Source organism: Pongo pygmaeus, chromosome 9 (genome assembly GCF_028885625.2).
Source record: "Pongo pygmaeus isolate AG05252 chromosome 9, NHGRI_mPonPyg2-v2.0_pri, whole genome shotgun sequence".
Lineage (NCBI taxonomy): Eukaryota > Metazoa > Chordata > Mammalia > Primates > Hominidae > Pongo > Pongo pygmaeus.
This window is the reverse complement of record NC_072382.2, coordinates 44,301,620-44,319,366: the sequence shown is the minus strand read 5'-3', so window position 1 is coordinate 44,319,366 and position 17,747 is coordinate 44,301,620. Positions and strand designations below refer to the sequence as shown.

The 17,747-nt window shown below is 35.7% G+C and overlaps 1 long non-coding RNA gene across 1 annotated transcript; it reads left to right on the top strand.

The window, feature by feature from the left end:
* Positions 1-590: 590 nt before the first annotated feature.
* Positions 591-16,436, top strand: LOC134740250 (uncharacterized). Its single transcript, XR_010127572.1, has 4 exons — positions 591-734; positions 1,881-2,001; positions 2,122-2,178; positions 16,362-16,436. It is a non-coding gene; the product is annotated as an uncharacterized LOC134740250 (long non-coding RNA).
* The last annotated feature ends 1,311 nt before the right edge of the window (positions 16,437-17,747 follow it).

Genomic DNA, 17,747 nt, shown 5'->3' with positions numbered 1-17,747 from the left:
ATTTGCAAACTAGAAGCAATATGGAAAGAAAAGCTCTGATAGAGGCAGACATCTAATAATAGAAGAAGTGATAAGGAATAACTGACAGCAAGGAAGAAAATAAAATTAAAAAGTCTACAGACATATACATGTATCTTAGCTCAACAGTCCCTGCTCTTCAAACTTTTATCTTCATGAATGAAATTCATTTTTCAAAAGAAACCATATCTGGAAGTTAAACAAAAGAAACCCATAAATTCAAGGCTACTCTTCTGAAGGTAGAAGAGGGACAGGGAAATGTGGTTGAAAGGAATCAAAGCCTTTGATTTATGCCTACTCACATATACTTGGTGCATGCACGTTCCTTAGAGTAGGGGAGATAGGAAGACACACGTGTAAATTTCCACCTCAGTTTGGAAACAGATACTGCAATCTCAGAAAATCTTGCCATAAGAAGAGCCCAGCCAATAGTTTGACTGCGATTTCATGGGAGACCTCAAGGCAGAGTAATCCAGGTAGGTTTCTCCCAGATCTCGACCCACAAAAAACTGTGACATTATAAATATTTGCTGTTTTAAGCCACTGCTTTGGTTTGTTTTGTGCTATCACAGAAGACCACAGTCTTGAGGCTATGAAGTCCATGATTAAGAAGACAGCACGTTTGCTTTCTGGTTCCAAGATGGCACACCTTGTTGCTGCTTCCTCCAGAGAGGAGGAACACTGTGTCCTCACATGGTAGAAGGTGGAAGGAGCAGGTAAAAGACACTCACCCCTACAAACCCTTTTATATTGGCAGTAATTGATTCATGAGAGATCTCACGACTAAACACCTCCAAAAGTCCCCATCTCTCAACACTGTTGCATTGGGGATTAAATTTTCAATACATGAATTTTGGAGACACATTGAGACCACAGCTGCCATTAACCTTTGGGGTAAACTTTGGGGTAATGTGATAACTAGTATTTAGAGTTAATTGATTGTCAACAATTTTCATGTTAACTTGATAGAAAAAGGATACTTTTCAATAATTGATGGTTCAATAACCATCAATAAATGGTGATTGATATGGTTTCACTGTGTCCCCACCCAAATTGCATCTTGAGTCTTAACTCCCATAATTCCCCTGTGTTGTGGGAAGGACCTGGTGGGAGATAATTGAATTATGGGGGCAGTTTCCTCATACTATTCTCGTGGTAGTGAGTAAGTTTCACAAAATCTGATGATTTTTAAAAGGGGTTTATCCTTTCACTTGGCTCTCATTTCTCTCGTCTGCTGTCATGTAAGACATGCTGTTCATCTTCCACCATGATTGTGAGGCCTCCCTAGGCATGTGAAACTGAGTCCATTAAACCTTTTCCTTTATAAATTACCCAGTCTCAGGTATGTCTTTATCAGCAGTGTGAAAATGGACAAATACAGAGGTGCAAAATTAAATATAAAAAATACCCTAAACCCTTCCTCATATCAACAGATATGATAGACTTGAACATAAATGCTTAATCTATAAAACGTTCCATAGAAAATATAGAATAATAACTACAAAATCAAATATTTCTTAGACTGGACATAAAAATGGCGTAAAACAAAAAAATTGATAAATAGAAACCCATAAAAATTAAGATCTTCCCTATGTCAAACTTCACTATAAAGATGAAGAAAAGTCAAACCATAGACAGGGAAAAATATTTGCAATTCATATGCTTAACCAAGGATGTATCCTGAATACATCACAGACTCCTATAACTCAATAATAAAATATTAAAAAGTGTTATCTGAAACCCAGGTGAAATGCATGTTCTAGCACCCCCCTACTTAGTTGTGACTATATGACTAAGTTCTAGCTTGACTCACAAAAATTATTCTCTGCATGTTTCTCTTATACTTTTCCTTTTTTTTCTAGATGCAGATGAGCATGGCAATGTGAGAATATGTCAGAGGCCCCAAGATGAAATGAGCTCAAGTCCCTGAAATCCCTGTTAGAAGAGTCTGTCCACTGGTTGAGAATGCTAATTGTATTTTGAGTGAGAAAATACATTTCTGTTATGTTAAATCACTGACTTTGGGGGGTTTATTTGGTATAGTCACTGATGTTATCCTTACATAATATAGTTGCCTTGCATATTATTGTGTTCTTGTTGCAGCAAATCAACGTTGCAGCAACTCAGAATGTTACAGCTTCTGCATTGGAATAAAAAAAGGTTAGTTCCTTTGGAATTTTATGAGTTCCAAGTTTTAAAATATTAAACCTTTAGAGCAATTATTTATATTGTAATAACCATGATATTTAGGGGAGAAAGACTAAATAAAAGGAGAGAGAAATCTCCTTGGTATTTGCCAGTAATTTACAGCTCAGTTAATTCTCAATAAATCCTGTACAAATGAGAAAATCAAGACTCACAAAGGTTAAATGGCTTTCCCATTGTCATCCAATTAGTAAATTGTGGACCCAGAATTTAAACCCTAGATGTTCTAACTTCAAGTGGTATGCTTATCACAAGATAATGCTGCTTTTACAGGAAGACAAAATACATGAACGACATTTTCTCCATGTTATTGGAATAAGCAAGGTACATGTGAAGGAGAAAAACAAGTAGATGGTAAACACTGTTAGCATTTTTGAGAATTTTCTTTGTATAGGCACTGTGGTAATACCTTACTTGCATCAGTTCGATTCGTCTTACTACCAGTTTATAAGGTTGTTGCTATTCCTCTGCATATTGCATATGAGAAACTCAGGGTTAGAAGCTAAAGTAACTTCACCAAGATCACAGAGGAGGCAAGCTGAAGAACCAGAATTCACCCTGAGAGTCTCAAGTCAAGTATTAAGCATAAATCTTAATATTGTGCTATATAGCTCCCCGGGTCTTAAAACTGAAAAAGAGAACTGAACTTTCAGACCTATGGATAATTGCAGAAAATTGTCTCAATAGATACAGTCATTGTCGAAAACCAAGCTGTTTCATAAGACATATTCCAAGCATGTATGACACAATTGCCTTTCTTTTCTGTTCAATTGACTTTATTCATATAATCAGCAATCATTTATCATGCTAAGTGTAAGCAGCATAGGGCATTAGTTTAGGATAAAAGGATTTTAAAGACTTGTGCCTTTTTTCTTTATTCATTCTCTTATAGAAAAAAAATCATAATTTCTCAAAAGGTTACTGCTGAGCAATTTGTAACCTTTCCTATTATGAGCAGGAAAATGTACTCTATGGCAACTTTTAACCAAATGATTTATTTATATATTCATTTAATTGGCTGAGTACATCGAATTTCTAAGGCAATATTTCTCAATCCTTATTTAAACCATGCATCATCAGCCAAGAATTCTCTAAGCTCTACATTCTGTAGTTTGCATTTTGAGAATTATAATTTTTAAGTTGCAAAATGATATTCTAATATTGCATATGATCTTTAAAATGCATATAAATCACTATCCTACCACATCTCCGAATTCCCACTATCCTTTACATTTTTATCCTCTCTTTGAGAATCCCTGTTGTAACACCAAAACATTTATTTTAACTGACACATTCTTCCAACTCCATTCTTACCTCCCAGAGCCATATTCTCTGTCTTTCCTCAACTCTGCCCTTTCCATCTGCTCCCTAATAATGAATTTTTAAACAGTTCTGCAGTATTTAAGCATTTTGCTCATAAAAATCAAGATTTATATCTCTATGATTTTATTCTGTCTTCTGATAAGTAACATTGAAAAAGTTTACTTATTCTTTAGAGGTGTGTGGGGGGTGAGAAGGAAGGACAACAAAGTATAAACATTCAAGCTCTATCCACTTTGCTATACTTTGAGAAAATTAGTAATTAAGCTAATTGATTCTAAATGCAATCTACTGAACTTGAATACTATGTTTCCAAAAGGTAACCAAAAAAAAAAAAAAAAAGAAAAAAAGAAAAAGAAGAGAACTAGGTTCCCCTGTCTGCCTTTGCAGAAAATAGTTTTTCTAGACATCAGTTTTGCTGTTCTGAACAATAAGCTTTTGGGACTTTGCAGGTTTAAAAGGCTTTGTTGATGCTTCCAGAATGTAGATTCATGAGTACTAGGAAGACCATCTCTAACACAGGTCGAGGGGTCTTGAATGCTAGTCTTAGAGCTGGGATGTATGAAAAAGACTCAGAATGAAGTGAAGCCATATGCTTCTTTCAAGGAAGAAGGAAACAGTGATAAGAAGGTCAACGTGTGAGATATCAGAGGCACTGTGGGAAATTCTGCTATAGGGAAAGTGATGAGTGAGCTGATTGAGAGAAAACACCTCAGGAGAGGTCTAGAAGTGACAGATGTGTGGGAGGAAATGTCTCATAGAGAGGGGTGTGGTCACTTTAATAGAGAGAAGAAATGAACACTATCGCTCCTTTAACAACGTTATAATTGTCTACTGCTATGTGAGAACTGGGATTTCAGAATTAACTGGAGATGGTCATGAAACGATAAAGCACAATTTCAAATTTATATAGTTTTGAATATAATACCAAACCTAGTCAGTTACTGGTTGTGTCTGCTTGTGTCAATTTTTTATCCTCTCTAAGCTTCAGTTTATTTGGGAAAAAGGGTTTACAAAACTTGTTTCATGGAATTCTTGAGATAAATTAAATTATGTATAAACATTCCTTACTAGCATATGGGAATTAATCATTCAGTGCCAGATATTTTTATAATTAAATAAAGATGTTGTCTAGAAAACATTACCATAGTATATCTGTCATAGGCTGAACAGGGACTGAGCAAGGAGTAAAGCCCTTAGGTACTACCACCTGAGCAAACAGAGGACAAATCCACAAGAAGAACATTATTCCATTTCCTGTCATATGGCAGTTAATAGATACTCATGATGAGGGATTTCTTATTTACAATAAAAATATTTTTAAGCATATCCTTGGGCCAGGCACTGTTCTGAGGTATCAGGTATTAACTAACATGTTTAACCTTACCCAGTGAAGCATAGTCTATTAATATTTGTATTTTATAGGTGAAAAAATTGACAAATGAAAAGACTAAGAATTAGCTCAAGGTCACTGAGATAAGCATAGCAAAGCTGGAAAAGAAGGAAGCCTAGTTCAAGGGCCATTTTAATCATCTTGAAGTCATGCCTCTCAGGGTGGCGATACAGGGATAAGTGTATTTTATAGCTACAAACTCAAACCAGTGAATTAATGTTGTTTTACATTAGTTAAATGTGTGAATTCATAATGTGGATAGCCTAATTACATTTCAGTTGTCATTTAAAATGCCAGGAGGTAGCAGGATGAATATGGCCACTCTGCAATATTTAAATCTGCTTCTAAATCAGTCTTCTGTATCTCAGTAAATGGCATCACTGTCAAACAATTCGCTGACTTCCAAATCTAGGAGTCATCCTTAATTTTTCATTTTATCTCACTCTCCCTATTCCTATCCATTAATAATCCTAATAATTCTATCTGGGATCACACCCCAAATCAATATATTTTTCTCCCTCTCCACTACTTCCACCTTAGGCAAAACCACCATCAAACTGTCATGCTCACAAATGTAACAACTTCTCAACCGGTCTCCCTGACAAAGTTCATTCTCTTCACAGCAACACTAATAATCTAGCCTCTACCTCGCTCTATACCCCCTTCTACCTCTCTTTCTCTTGCCCCCTACATTTTATCAACACTGGCTTTTTTATGTTCCTTGAAAAAAAGTTCATTTCCACCTTCAAGCCTGAACTTTGCGTTATTCTTGCCTTCATTGTCATTCACTTTTCAGGCAAAATGTCGTTACCTTGAAAAGAACTCTCATAACCATGTAATTTGAAGTAAAACAAATAAAATGTCATTACAAAAATTACTCTGAGAATTCTCATAGGGATGTACCAATAAAATCATTGCAACTGTAAGAAGCTGTTAATCGCTCATGTGAGTGACAAACATTGAAATAGAAAAAGATTTAACTATCAATCAAGTGGGTGTTGGATTCATTGAGAATGAAAAATTGAATGCTAGTCTGCATATTTGAAGCCTACTATGCTCCTTGAAGTTTGATCTGTTTAAAAATGAGAGATTTACTCAGAATCAGCTGTAGGTATGCCTTGATTTGGCTTCAGCAATGAGAGGTACTCAGCATAAGCCTTGAATTTAGAGAGGTACTTCAGTGCTTTGAAAAGGAGAACAAAAATTGCTTTGCTTCAAAAATGAATATTTATTTTTGCTCCACTGTCTCCAATGCCCTTTACAGACTTACTTGGACTAAAGAGATAATTGGGGATTAGGAAAAAAATATATAACTAGAATAGATGGCAGGCAAAGACTGCTTTGTTCCCTTCCTTCCTTCTTTCCTTCCTTTCTTTCTTTCAATATACCCTTAGAAGAGATAAAGTACACCTAGGGACTTGGGACTCTGTTCATGTGTTTGTTATTAACGAGTTGAGATTTGCCGAAGGGGATTATATAGCAGCTCAAATTGTCCTTTTATCTTCTAATTTTCTTTGGTTTGGAGGTAATAGGGACAAACCTAAAGCTGACTAATCCTATTTTGGGGAAGAATCAAGAAGCATCTCATGCTCTCAAGGGTACTTCTCTCATTAATAGCAGTAACAATCTCTACAGCTTATTGTGCATTTTCTCTATGCCAGGATTTTGCCAGTGCCTTTGCGTGGCTTGTTGAATATGTTGGATTTAACATAATCCTCACAATCTTATGAAGTTGATATTATCATGTTCATTTTATAGGCACAAAAACTGAGGCTTCAATCTCTTTTACAATTTACTCCCAAACACTCAGCTAGTACCTGATGGACTTGTAGGCTGAAACAATTTTATCTGCATTTAAGGCCCTTTATCTTAACGATTTCACAGTATTGCTTCATATCTATGCCAATAAGTGTGGATTAATTGAAGTTTCCAAAGCTCATTTGTTCATATCACAAGCATTTTTACATCTGAGAGGTAACAGTCAATAATTGTCTGCTTCTACTTGCCTTCCTGAATGCAGGCTATTTCTAGTAATCCACATTTCTTTCTTAGACACAAGATTCCCTTTTGTCTGCTTACTATTTAATTCCTTTTTAATAATTGTTAGAAACCATCTTAAATTTTCCTTCTGGCTCTCTTGATTTCTCATTTTCTTTTTCCATCCTGTTGTTTGGGGAAGTAGGTACTGGATATTTGCTTGCATTCATTCTTTAAAGAAATATCTGTTTTTCAAGACAAATATCACGTTCAATGGTATTTAAAAAATATTTTACTACTAATACATATATTAGCTGAAAGGGAACGGTATTAGTCCATTCTCAGGCTGCTAATAAAGACATACCTGAGACTGGGTAAATCATAAAGGAAAGAGGTCTAATTGACTCACAGTTCAGCATGGCTGGGGAGGCTTCAGGAAACTTAAAATCATGGTGGAAGGGTAAGCAAACACGTCGTTCTTCACATGGTGGCAGAAAGAGAAGTGAGAACGAAGTAGGGGGAAAAGCCCCTTATAAAACCATCAGATCTCTTGAGAACAAACTCAGTATCACGAGAATAGAATGGGGAAAACTGCCCTCATGATTCAGTTATCTCCACCTGATCCCTCCCACAGCACATGGGGATTATGGGAACTACAGTTTCAGATGAGGTTTAGGTGGGGACACAGCCAAACCATATCAGAAACTGAACAACCTTAGTCAACATTCCTCATTGTAAGGTTGAGAAAATAGTAATATTAAAGAAGAAAATAATCTGTGCAGGGTCTTAACATTAATTGAGGCAGATCTGAAATTAGACAAAGAATAGCCAGTCTCTGTTACTGACCTAAATATTAACAGTTTATACTGATTTTATGCCAGATATATTCTCACCTTCTGTTTTTTCTTGATATTCCATATACATTCTCAATTTCTGTTCTTTCCCCAGAAAACTTATTTGAAGCCTTTAACCTCTACTCAAGGTTTTTACCACATCAGGTTATTTATTAGTGCAACCTGTCTCTCCATTCCACCTGCAAACTGCTGACCTCTCTAACCCTGTTCTGCTTTTTTCTTTTTCCTCATAGCACTTATGATTTTTCTAGCATGCATTTTACTTTTATTTATCTCAATGCCTATCTCCTCCTCACCACCAGCATGTTTGGGTAGAAACTTTGTCCATGTTCTTCATCCAAGTGTTCATAGAAGCATTATTCACAATAGCCAAAAAGTGCAAACTACCCAGGTGTAGATCAACTGTGATTGAACAAAATATGGTCTGTTCATATAATGGGATACAATCTGGCAACAAAAAGCAATGAAATACTGACACATGCTACAACATGGATAATTTCAAAAATCTTATGCTAAGTGAAAGAAGTCAGACGAAAAAAGACCACACATTGTATGATTACATTTATATTCAATGTTCAGAAAACCGAATGTATAGAGACAAAAGTGATCATGAATTCCTATGGATGAGAGTGGAAATGAGGATTAACTGTAAACTGGCATGAAGGGTCTTAGCAGGGTAATAACAATGTTGAAAAACAGGAGTGCTGTGATGGTTGCACAATGCAGTAAGTTTACTAAGCATCATTGAGTAGTACACTAAAAATGGGAAAATTATTAGATATACATAATAATTTACATGTTATATAGTATAACTTATGCCTCAATAAAGTTGTTCTAAAAACAGGGTGTTGGTAGAGATTAGTATGGAACAGCAGCATGCCTGAACAACTGACGGTATAGAATAGGATCCTGGAAGCACACTTTTTTACCAACTCCCATCAATGGGTGCAAACAAAAACCTGCAGTGCCTGTTATTGCTCACTGAGTAAAGCCTGCTCATGAATAAGCACCAGCAGACCCTGCAGATCCCATTTCTTTTCAAAGTTTTGAAATTTAATTACAATAATAGGTCGCAGGTAACTCTTCTCTGTGTGTGTGCTGTATACTGAATTCCTTTTTCATTTTGCAAAAGATTTTTCTTGTCATTTCTAGGTGTTTTCTATGTTTAGGTTTTACTTTTGATAGGAAATCACAATGTAATCCACAATCTTCTTTGCAAACACCAGCATATATAAAAGAACCAGCATGCAATGTCTCTCCACTTAATCCTGGATTTTTTTTTTCTGGCCCTAACTCATGGAGTATCTCTCGTTCCTATTCCTATTTGTGCTCAGCTGTAAGCATTTTCATTTTTTATCTTCCTTTTCTTTTTCTGCTCCTATGGTGATAAGAGGTAAATTGGAGTGTGAAGAAATAAATTTAAGGCTCAATGGTTTAGGATTTTTGCTCTTTAATGTGAATAATAAACTCCTTAAAAGAGCTGTATTGATTGTGATGGGAGACATGTAAGTGGTATCTGTTTCACAACATTAGTGATTGGCAGTATTATATTTAAAAAGTCTATGCTATCAACCCCAGAGCAGTTTTTTTTCTTCTAATAATTTATAATGGAGCATTTGCTCTATTATCTATTTACCGGACAATTACTTTATCAAACACCTTCTCTGTGTTGAAAACTGCTCAGGACATAAGGATATAGCAATGAAGAAAATGGACAAAAACTCTTAGCCTCATAAAGACTGCACTTTAGTGAGGGTGGGTGGGTGGGGGGCTCTGCATTTAGCCCAATAGGCTATTCACGGCACAATCCTAATACATTTGAATAGCTCTCCTGATTGTCATACAATGTGCCAACCTTGTTAATAAACAAGCAAATGGTAAATAGACGATGATATGGATACTTTGTGTGAAGTACTCTTCTAGGAACTTGGGTTATATCAATGAACAAGACCAACAAAGATCCTGGTGTTCACAGGGCTTCCATCCAGTGAAATATTAATATTAGAACATAATTGGTTCTATAAGAAAGAATATGTAGTGTACCTTAAGTGAGGGAAGTTTGCAATATGAAATATATGGTCAGGTTAGATATTTGAACAAAGACTTGAAGAACATAGTAGAATTAGCCAAGTAGATATCTGGGGGAAGATAAAACAAAGGCCCTAATAATGTAGAGTGCCTGGCAGGCTCTGGGAACAGCAAATAGAAAGACAAGTGTTATGGAATTAGGAGGGGAGAAGTGCTAGGAGATGAGGTCAGAGTGGCATTAGGAGGCCAGGTCATAGCCTTGTAAACCTCTATAGAGACTTTGGATTTTATTCTAAATGAAGTTGATAATGATATGATCTGACATAAATTACAACACACTCTGACTGCTATATTGAGCACAGGCTATAGAAGGTCAAGGATAGAAAAAAAGAAGACATGATAGAAATCTTCCAAGACAGTCGTGATAGTGTCTTGGGCCAGAGTGGGTATACTGGAATTGCTGAGTTGTAGAATTCTGAATAGATTTGTGGCAGGGCCAATAATATTTATTGTAAATTGTATTTGTGGTTTTCACAAGAGAGAGAAGTCGAGAATGGCTTCCAAGCTTTGGCCCAAACATTTTTTCAGAGATGTTGGCAACAGTTGCAATAACTTTGATAGGGTACACATTTTCAAGGGAAGATATAGAGTTCAGTTTCAGATGTCTGTTAGACATCCAAGGGGATGGGTAGAGTAAATAGTTAGATATGTGAGTTTGAAGTTTGAGAGAGGGTTTTTGGTTGAACATAAAGGTGTTGTAGTATTTTGCAGGGTGCAGTGGCTCATGCCTGTAATCCCAGCACTTTGGGAGGCACGGTGGGTGGATCACCTGAGGACAGGAGTTCAAGACCAGACTGGCCACCATGGTGAAACCCAATCTTTACTAAAAATACAACAAATTAGCTGGGTGTGGTGGTGGGCACCTATAATCTCAGCTACTCAGGAGGCTGAGGTAGGAGAATTGCTTGAACCCAGGAGGTAGAGGTTGCAGTGAGCTGAGACCATGCCTTTGCACTCCAGCATGGGCGAAAGAGCGAGGCTCCATCTCCAAAAAAATAAAAAATAAAAAATAAAAGGATGCTGTAGTATTTTACAAGGTGGTATATGCAATGGAGAAAAATAAATCAGAGAAAGAAGATAGGGAATTGTGTGTGTAATGGAGAGAAGGTTGCAATTTTAAATTGGGACTCACTCAGAAGACGACATTTGAGAACAACCACAACAACAACAAAACTAAAGTAGGTGAGAGAGTCAGCCACCTAGATATAAGTTGGAAGAATATTCCAGAAGATAGGAGTAAGATGATACAAAAGCTATGTATTGGAAGCTATGAAAGAGACTGATAGGAGATAAAGGTCAGAAAGGTAATTGTGGACCAGATCACTTGGTGCTTTGTAATCTATTGCAAGGACTTGGGATCTACATTGAGTTAATGGGAAGATATTGCAGTGTTTTGAGAACATCTCCGGTTAAGCCAACTAAAAATTATAATGGTCACTTTGGACTGTGTGTTGACTGTGGACTGAGGATGGCAAGGGTACAAGAGAACAGTTAGGGAGCTAATGCAACAAACCAAAAAAAGATGGTGTTGTCTTGTACAAGGTTGGTAGCCCTGTAGGTGCTGATAGGTGTTTGGCTGTAGACATATTTTTAAAACTAGGGTCTATTCATAAAAAGAAGAAGAAAAAAGGTGAGCTATGTGCATTTGACCAAAACAAGGAAATTCAGGAGAACTTTAAAATTTCTGTTTAATTTTCTAAATAAATATTTGCTGAAATCCAAAAGGTCCCAAGCATTGTCCTAGGACATCAAAAGGAATACATGAGTGACCTAGGCTCCTAATTTTGCAGGGAAGAAAAGCTACTAAGGCATGCAATTCAAGGGATGTGAGAAATAGGTTATTAGAAAATGCCATCAAAAAGATACAAGAGCTTTCATTTGAATTAGGATAAGAGGGCATCTGCTCAAACAAGAGTAGTCAAAGTTTTCATAACTACCTGTTAAAATTCTACCCACCCATGAGGACATTTTGTAAGAATCCTGGAAGGTTAGGTAAGATTTTAAATAGGTGAATATGGGATTCCACTTTATTTCGCTTTAAGTTGAAGACACAGAAGAGTAATGGAAGACATCAAAAGCCAAAAATCAAGGCCTTCAAAGTGTGGAAAGCTGAATTTTTTATTTGCTATTCTATATAGCCCTATTCACTAACCATCAACCATTCTTCCTTCTCAAACTCAGTGATACCAATATCACCCAGCCAACTGCCCTCAGTAGTTCATAAGCATTCTACTCAACAACTTCCTCACCAACCTTCACCATCTCTACCTCTTCCATCATCAACTTCTATTTTTTAAATTTGTCCCTCTGTTTATTAATTCATTAAAGATGTATTTACCATAATCTATGTGCCAAGATCCGGGGGGTAAGGCCTAACTGTAAGAAGAAATAAAATAAGAAAATCCTGATTTCATTAAACTTTCCTCCCTCCCAGTGAAGACGCTTTTAGTTTTGGCCCTCATTATATTTCTCCTGTAAACTAGTTTTTAATTGATCTTCCTTTTCCTATTCTCTCCACTCCAATCTGTTCCTGTTCTGGCATCAGAGTGAAAGTGCTCTCCATATAAAATATAAACCTGATCACATTACACCCTTGATTTATTTTAGCACTTAAAAAATTGCAAATAATACAAATAACTAAAGTTGGCCAAACAAAAATGGGAATTGTTTGATATGCACAACTGAAGGGTCCAAGGATATTTTAGGCTTTAAGAAAAGCCTACTGAATCTTCGAATGATGTAGTAGGACTCAGTCTTTTGCCATTCTTAGCTTTGTTCTGCAACATGTTGTCTTCATTACTAGACAGGCTCTGTCACACAGCACTGTGTCTGAAGCTTTCTTATTACTGCAACTTTTGTTGAATCAATAAATCTGTAGTAAAGGAATGATGCAACTTTCTACTTCATCTTACAAGCAGTGATGGTAAGATCTAATTTTCAGTTTTTCTTTTTTTCAGATGAAATAGTCTGATGTTTGTGGAGAGACAAAATTGCCCTAGATACTACTAACAATAAATTTCATTTATGGTTCCCTAAGTTTTTATCTATTATTTCCCAGGGTTTAGATACAAAATATTTTCCTGTTGCTGTGACAGAGTTGTCAAAGGTTAGAAAGGGTCTTTATTCAAATAACTTCAATAAATGGAAAGAGATTTCCCTAAAGCCCTTTTGCTGATGTAAAAACAGAGTGCTATTTGGCTAGGTAAAAATTGTGATCCATCTTCTCACTGATCTAAAAAGCTATTAAAGAAAGGGCCAAATACAAACCATTATTACAAGTTTCCTTTACAAAGGACCAATTTCTGGCCATATAGTAAAAGAAAGTCAATGCTATCTTTGCTCCCCCCTTCCCCACCATGAAGGAATTGGGGAGGGTGGAGAAATGAAGGTCAGAGGAAAGAAGAGAAGAGATAGTAGAAAGAAGAGCCTGGGTAGAGAGAGGGTTATAGGAGAGGATCCACAAGCTTGCTGTAAATATACAGGTTAGCAAGGTGTTTTTTAAAATCTAGGTAGCAGAATGTGATATAGACATAGGCACAGATATTAGATATCATCTATTTCGCCATCCTGATTTTTTGAACTTGGAGCCCATAGACATTAAGAAGCAATGCAATGTCACATAGCAAGTGATAGTAAAAGTCCCTGACTTCTCCTCTGAAAGCCTTTCTATTGCTATTTTTGTGTATTCACTCATAAATTACGTTGCACTTCTTTCTTTTTATTTATTTAGTTTTTAATTATACTTTAAGTTCTAGGGTACATGTGCACAACGTGTAGGTTTGTTACATAGGTATGTATGTGCCATGTTGGTTTGCTGCATCCATCAACTCATCATTTACATTAGGTATTTCTCCTAATGCTATCCCTCCCCCCAGCCCCCAACCCCCAACAGGTCCTGGCGTGTGATGTTCCCCTTCCTGTGTCCATGTGTTCTCGTTGTTCAACTCCCACCTATGAGTGAGAACATATGTTGTACTTCCTTATAAAAGGATATGGAGTGACAGTCAGTAAAACATCCCTGAACAAAATAAATGTTAAAATAGAATAGAGGAATTCTATTTGAGGAACTGCATGGTCTAGAACATTTTAACCATCGATATTTCATATTCTATGTGACACCAGCTTAACACTTCCAAGGGTATCTTAGACTGCTGGTAAAAGGTTATAGAGGTCTTGCTCTAGAGGATTGAATAGCTCTGAGAAGGTGGAGGGTGTTTGATGTTAATGCACAGTATTCACCACATCCTTTCACATCTTTGCCTAAAGTGACATGCTAACTTACCATGACAAACTGCAAAGAGCCATTTTCTATAAACGAAATGTCCTGTCTTCCTTTTCCTGTGTGTGTGTCTGTGTGTGTGTGTGTGTGTGTGTGTGTGAGAGAGAGAGAGAGAGAGAGAGCATCTGTGTATATAGTTTTAACTATTCCTACTTCAAATCTGAATTAAAAATAGAAAACATTATAACATAATTGAAAAAGATAATGCTGGAACCATACAAGATGATAAAAGAAAAACTTCAGCCAAATTAAATTTAAAGAAGTTTAATTGAGCACTAAACAATTTGTGAGTCTGGCAGCCTTCTGAGGCAGGGGAGGCTCAGAGACTCCAGTGCAGCCATATGGTGAAAGAAGATTTATGGACAGAAAAAGGGAAATGACATACAGAAAACGGAAGTGAGGTACAGAAACAACTGGATTGGTTACAGCTCAGCATTTGCCTTATTTGAACACGGTTTGAACAGTTGGCTATATTTGATTGGTCAAAACTCAGTGATTGGCACAAGTGTAGGCCACAGACTGTTTACAACTTCACTTGTTATAATTCACAATGTACAGAAAAGCCTTTTGGCTGAACTTAAAATATGTAAGGAGGCAGCTTTACTCTAAACTTGATTAAACAAAGGTCATGGCTCTATGAGATGAAAGTAAAATGTGACTTTGGATTAATTCCTTTGTATTTTGGGATCTCAGTTTCTCTAGAAGCACCATAGGGAACTAGAGGCAATGATAATCACTTAGGTCATTTTTCTTCCAGTTTTGAAAGCCCTAAGAGCATAAAGTCAGCAAACAATGCAGATATAAGCCATGCTGCACATCTGCTCTGCCCAGGCCCTTGGTATTCTTTGGACTCACCTCTCTTTGATCACTGATGCTGGTGTGACCTTTTCTTTAATCACATCTTTCATTTGATCTTTGGAAGTGTGTGCTTTGCTTTGGTTCCTACCTTATCTTCTGCTTTTCCTAGCAGTTGGAATAAAACATTAGCTTCATTTTTTTTAGCTCTTTCTTAATTTTATGACAGTAAATTGCAATTGATTTTTGTAGCTTTATTTAAACATATTTTTGTAGCTTTCTTTAAACATATTTTTGTTTATTTTTGTAGCTTTCTTTAAACATATATGACAGCTGCCAAACTTATCTTGACCTATTTTCATCACCCTTTGCTCTTGTTCTTCCTACAGTTCTTTTGAGTGCTTTACCCTCCTTCTGTATGACTTCAGCCTTCACTCCTCTCTGCTCCACCTTCTGCTTTCTTCTTGTTTCATCCTCCAGATTCTCTCACAAAGTAAAATGCCCTGTTTATTTTTGCCCAAGAGTTAATAGTACATAAAGTATTAAGAAAATTTCCTGGGTTATCACTCTAGCATTTGTAATGTAAATACATCTCTCCAAGGGGCAGAAAATCTCTGGTGTCCCTGGCTTTGTGATCTAGAGATGTTTCCAAATTCTGGATTCTTATTTTACTTTGAAAGAAAAACATATACTTCTGGAGTTAGGTAAATCTCTCTGGAGTTCTTGTACTATTTTGACAGTAGTATAATTTTTAGGTAGTATGGTAATTGCACGTGTAGTTTTATAAGAAACTGCTAAACAGTTTTCCAAAGTGGCTGTACCATTTTGTATTCCACTTATTTTTGTAAAATATTTTAACCATAAGTAGTTTAGACTGCTGTCTCCAAATCACATCTTACCACATACTCCTCTTGAGGACCAATGGACCAGCTGTAAGAAATTTTGTGATCTGGCTAAGGGATAGTGAATGAAAGATATCTTTGAATAAAGTTTAGTGAAATGCAATTATGTAGCTCAAAATCATAGCCATACGTTTTAGGAATTTTTGGCGTAAGAATGTCCAGAAATACACTGCTGTTCTAGATCAACTCAACTGGTGGGTTAAAATGAAGGTGCCTGATATGATCACTTTCTACCCAGTGGAAGTATGTGTGTAGCAGAACAGAAACAAGGTTTGATATGTAAAGAGCCAAGAGTTCCTTTTTGAAAGATCTTTGCAGAGATTTGCAAATATCTCATATATTTAAGACACTTTTTATAAAAGGCTTTCCAAATTTGACAACATGTCTAAAATTTTATGGGACTCTAAATATTTGAGTTACATAATGATTTGAGAAGATGAATCATGCTTTTTGTATATTTCAAAATACAAAAACAATTTCGACCAACTATGCTACATAAAACATTAATTTTTCTTGTATTATCTCCACAGGAAACAAAACAGAATTTTTACTTATATCAGAAGGCAATCAAAGAACATACAGATAATATACATTCTATTATAGAGGTATGACATATAGATAATTAATAAAAATGTTTTTTTGATTTTCTCTTATTAGTTTGCTTTTTAAAATTATAATGTGTTGTAAGCTACTTTTTCTTTCTAAATGTATATCAACTTATATGCTGAATTTTGTTTATAATTTTTGATTCTCTTTCTTAAAATAGCCCCCAAGCTGTATGAACTTTAGACCCCACATAACCTGAATCCAACCCTGCTTATAATGTCCAAGTTGTAAGGAATCAATACTTATTAAATGTTGACAAATAAAGGGAAATAATTAGGTAAGCATACTAATTACTCTAGATTCACTTAGAGATGCTAGCATCCCAAAATACCTCAGAACACATAAACACGCCCACTTCACACAATTTAAAATGCAAATGCCTGGAGTTTGCACATTTATAAGAAACCGTATTACTGTTAGCTAAAGTAAATTGCTTGTAATAATTAGTATTTATTCTATTTTTTAACTTAAAAAGTTACTTTTTAAAAATGTAGTTTAATCCTTAAAAAAACTCTTGGGTAGTAATAACAGGAACTATTATAAATAAAACTTCATTTTACACAAGGGAAAAGGGAGATTTAGCATGATTAGATAACGTTCTTTTGGTAATAGAATTAATGTGAACAGAAAAAATGACCTAAAGTCTCTTGACACTAAAGCCCAGGCTTAATTCGTTATTTCTTATTAAATCCAGATAGGAGAAGAAATGCTTACTGCCAATACCATGACAGATAACAAATTATCAGGTGAAAATACTTAATTAAAAATGCTAAAATCATCTTTTGGAATGAATTTCAAAGTTGACCGTATTATGAGGCTAGCTTTATTCTTAGAGTGTTTATGTTAAGTGAAGCAAGTAAAATATGGTGTTAATTATAGTCTAAAATGGTGTGAAAATGTACATTAGAGATGACTAATTCATGGGGTTTCATTAAGATCTTAGATGATTTTAATATGAAGTAAAAAACTCATCATCTTCCTACGGGCCATAGAATTATTTTTCCCCTAAACAATTTCTCCATTTTCACATACACAATTCTGAATTGAAATGAATCTCTCCCATTCTTTATCTTTATTTTCCTTCTTTGTATCACTATTATGATATGTATCGCATCCTGGTTTATATGAAATATTCAACTGTTCATCTATTCATTGATTCAGCAAATACTTACTATCTACCATGTCCCAAGCATTGCATTAGGCACTGAGATAGAGATGTAAATAAAAACAAAACATTAGGTGTCTCTGTGTGTTCTTTATTATGAGAACAAGATACACTGTGGGCTGAGACTATGCCATCCCCTCTTCTT